The following is a 4370-nucleotide window of genomic DNA, read 5'->3' on the forward strand; positions in this document are numbered from 1 at the left end:
AAACTACCACCAGCATGGCCTCTAGATACAAACTGTCACCAACCTGGGCTACATATAAATACAAACTGCACCCACATGGGCTCTACATATAAATCTTCCAGGAGAAGAAGTCTGCATGAACCCTTTAGTATCCAGTGATGTTTTAGGGGTCTGATGCCTCAATTAACTTGTCTGCAAATGGGAGAATAGTCAGCGGTGGCTTTCATGAGTGCCTGACCTTTACCACCACACTGGGTCCCTTGCTGAGAAAGGTGCCACATTCTGTTGGCATATCTTGACATTCTTAATAATTTTATAACATTGTAAATTTGCAACTGAACCCTGCAAATGATGTCACTGTCCTGAAAAGAGCACCTGCCTCATGCTGTTGAGTACCGTCACACCAATTCCAACTCATAGCAACACCATATAACAGAGGAGAATTGCCCCATAGGGCGCTGCTGGTTGTAATCTTCACGAGAGCAGATCACAAGGTCTGTCTCCCATGGAGCAGTTGGCTGGCTTCAAACTTTGATCTATAGCTGAGCTCTTAACCGTTACAGTGCCAGGGCGCCTATGTTTCCCATAGTGATGCAGAAGTAGATGAATGCCTGGGAAGTTCATGCATGGAAGCACCCAGTGAGCTATCATTATCAATACCACTTATTTGATCTCAGCAGCCTTATGAGACAAACTGAACTGGTAGTATAATTTTACTATGTGATTTGACTTAAGTAATATTTTAGTTCACAACTGAGAACATTGAATGTGAGAGAGATGAAATAACTTCACAGTACTATCTAAGTCCTGGTGTGGCACTGTGGGTTAATGCTCCAGACTGCAAAGCTGTTTGAACTGCAAGGTTGGCGGTTCAAGCTCACCAGCTGCTCCTCAGAAACCTATACAGGGTCACTATGGGTTGGAGTCGACTCAAGGGCACTTAACAACAACAGTAACTATCTAACTCAGACTTACTTCAACAGCTAGTCATTCAATCATTCATTGATTCATGAAACACATATTAGGCTTGGGGATACCGTGGTGGAAAAGACAAGATAGCTCCTGCCTGCATATGACTCACCATCCAGCATGTGGGAAGATGCTTAGTACATGCTCCGCAAAGCCATGAGCTCTTCCTTAAGGAGATCACCCAAGATGAGGAAAACCCAGAGTCCTTAACTTCTGAGATTAGCAGTATAAGCTCCACGCCCTTAACTGCTTCCCACCTGACCACGACTGAGGCCAAGTTACTTATAAACCTCTCAGGGTCACAAGCCCTGATCTAGGGGTTTTGTCCACTCCCTCATGTCTGGTCTCAGATTTAACCTCTAGTGTCATCTGGAAGGGGTCCCTGTGTGGTGCTAAACACATGATTCAAGATCACCAAGCAGTACCTCAGAAGAAAGGTCTGACAATCTACTTACAAGAAATCAACCAAGTAGAACTCTCTGGATACAGATGGGATCGTCATGAATTACAACAGACTCAGTAGCAACTGGTTTACTGGTTGTGGGCATATAGCGTTCCTAACGTAAAGGATCTGCTGATGGTTAATTTTATATTCTTTACTCCTGGGAAAGAAGTCAATGTGCAAATACCACCCTTTCCTGACTGGGAGGGCAATGAAACATAGGCCAGCTAGAACAAGAACGTGGTCTCCTTCAGAGTCCACTGGGTCTGCAGTGCTCTCTGTTCTTCCCAGCACCCATCCTAGACCAGGCCCAGAACTCAGACCTTCCCTCAACCTTGCCTGTGACAATTACACGCCTTTTAATTTCTCCATGAAATAAAGCATTTTGTGAAACCCTTGTTTCCCAAACTTAGTGCAAAAACCACGTGACTTTTCCTCCTGGCTTCACAAGGGAGAAGGAGAATCAAACTGAAAACCAGCCCCAAGAAGATTCCTATGACGCAGAAGTCAGACAGGCTTCCACCCTTCCACTTTCCTTACCCTATGCTGACACCAACCATCCCTCCCACAGCTGTCTCTGCTTCACATCTGGGTTTGATAGTCCATTGCAATGGCCACACAGAACTCATAACAATCCTCATGATTATGGAGTTTATTAGAGAAGTGAACAGGATTAATTCAACTCAGGACACATCACTTTTCCAGTCAGGAATGCCTCTTCTCTGCCATACTGCAGGCATCTCACTCTTGGCTTCGGCCTCTCAGCCATGTGGCCCCTCAAGTCCTCTGACCTACTTGAGCAAGTGTTACAAGCTGTAGAAACAGCTGTAAATGCTGAAAGGACCTGTCTGTAAATGCCCAAGGAAGCCATTTTTCAAGCCAGTTCCTGCCTGTAGCCACTCAGTTTGACTTGGTCCGTGGGCTGGGAGCCCGGCAGTGGCTCAGTATCTCCACGCTGCCTCCTCAGGTAAGGATCTCTCATCATCCATTCATGGCTCTTCTTTTTAGATGAACCTGGGTTCATCTGTTCCTGCTTCTAAGATGGCTCCTTTTAAACCTAGCAGGATGGGATTGGCAAAACTAGCCAATCCTCTAAGGCTGGGATTGGCAAAAAGTCCTGTACATCCTGTTTGCATGGCCCCACCCAATCATTTGGTGGGAATTAAGAAGACAGTGGATAGAAAAGCCATATCAAGTAAATTCTAAGTACCACATTTAGTCCTTCAGGGTATTTTCCAAATCCTTTCTTTTACAAACCAAGTTTCTTTAAAATGAAAGTTCGTATTTTAAATATTATGAATAAATAGGATTATTTGCCTTAAATAAAAACCAATTACAAAAATAAAAATATAAAATGAAGACTACTGGATTTGATTGTGCAAATCCAGTAGTCTAGAAATCATCTCCTGCACCACTAGGGTTATAATAGTCCAGCTAGGAAGACTCACTGTTAAACTAGTTTCCAGTACTGTATTAATAGCCAACAACACCTATTCATGAATCTTTGCATTTATATAGGGGACTCTTGGAAACATAATACCTTAACCCAAAAAAGTAGTGGGGGATTCAAGGCTGTTAGTAATAGAGGAGAGAGATTTTTGCCTAGAGCGGGGCCTTCTGATAAGGTTTAAAGTCCAATGCATAGACAATCACCTTAGTCATCTCAGAGTAAGGCAGGCCCTGAACACATTCAGGAGTGAGTTTGGGGCTCCCTAGAGAATGGAGAAAGAAAGGTGACCTGCTTTTCCAGTGAGACCCGCTTGCTTTGTGATTTGTTCCTTTCCAGAGTGAAACCAGATAAGGAGCCACTGCCAGGTTCCCATCTCATTACAACTGACTGGTGAAGTCGTGAGCTATGGAACAAATCATCTAATAGGTATCTACTGAACAGATGCTCAAGTGCCTATCTGCCAGTTGCCAGGGCCGGCCTGCTGCAAAATGTAGCAGACATTTGTCAGCCCTGCATTTCTTGTCCTATCGCTAGAAGTTCCTCCAGGAGCCATGCATGATTCACCTCAACTTCTCCCATCAAAATGTGACTGTCTTTAGCCATTTTCAGGGTAACACAGAACATGAATGCTCAGGATAACTTTAGATCCTTCATTGTCAGTTTAGCATTCAAAGCTTTCTCATTTTAGACCCGTGAGTAAATCACTATCTAGGATGAATGGTAGTGGGGACAGTCACTTTCTTACACCCATCAGTGTCATCTACCACCATGGTTTTAAAAGAGAGCCACAGAAGAGTCAGCTTTGTACATGTCCCATCTTCTGGGCTGGCCAATCTTCTCTAAAATGGACTGACTGCACAGATCTATAGGCCCTTTTAGGGATGACTATCTCTCTTCTCTTGAAATAAGATGACCCCCAAAGACATGGGAATGCATTTCAGGCAGGCTGCATGGCTAGTGAGATAGGGAGAAGGAAGGGGCTATGTATCTCTCAAATGACAGCTCTTGTAATATTCAAATGATAGCTGATTCAAGTCCCTATAGGACACAGTAGAATTGCCCGACAGGGTTTTTAAGACTGCAATCATTACAGAAACAGATTGCCACATCTTTCTTCTCTGGGTCACCTGATGGATTTGAACTGTCAACTTTTCAATTTAGCAACCAGGCTAATCACTTAACCACTTAATAATCATTAAGCACTTAACCACTGCACCACCAGGGCAGTTTGTATGTAGAGTCCATGCTGATGGCAGTTTGTATATAGAGCCCATGTTTATATCCTTTCCCACATGCCAGTCTTTTCCTGGAATTTCCACCTCAAACATTATAAGGATTCTCCAAGGCCTCTTACCCCAGCTTCTAGATCAGACTCCTAGAGATTACCTGCTGCCGCCTGTCAGATGTACCCCTGACAGTGGACAAGCCTCATCTGCTGCTCTTGGCTGCCTGGGAACAACACTCCCTTGGTCAAAGTAGCCCCATAAATAGAACCCAAGTAGTTCTGGACAAGTCCTAGCATCTCAGTAC

Source organism: Chrysochloris asiatica, unplaced genomic scaffold (genome assembly GCF_000296735.1).
Source record: "Chrysochloris asiatica unplaced genomic scaffold, ChrAsi1.0 scaffold00055, whole genome shotgun sequence".
Classification (NCBI taxonomy): Eukaryota; Metazoa; Chordata; class Mammalia; order Afrosoricida; family Chrysochloridae; genus Chrysochloris; species Chrysochloris asiatica.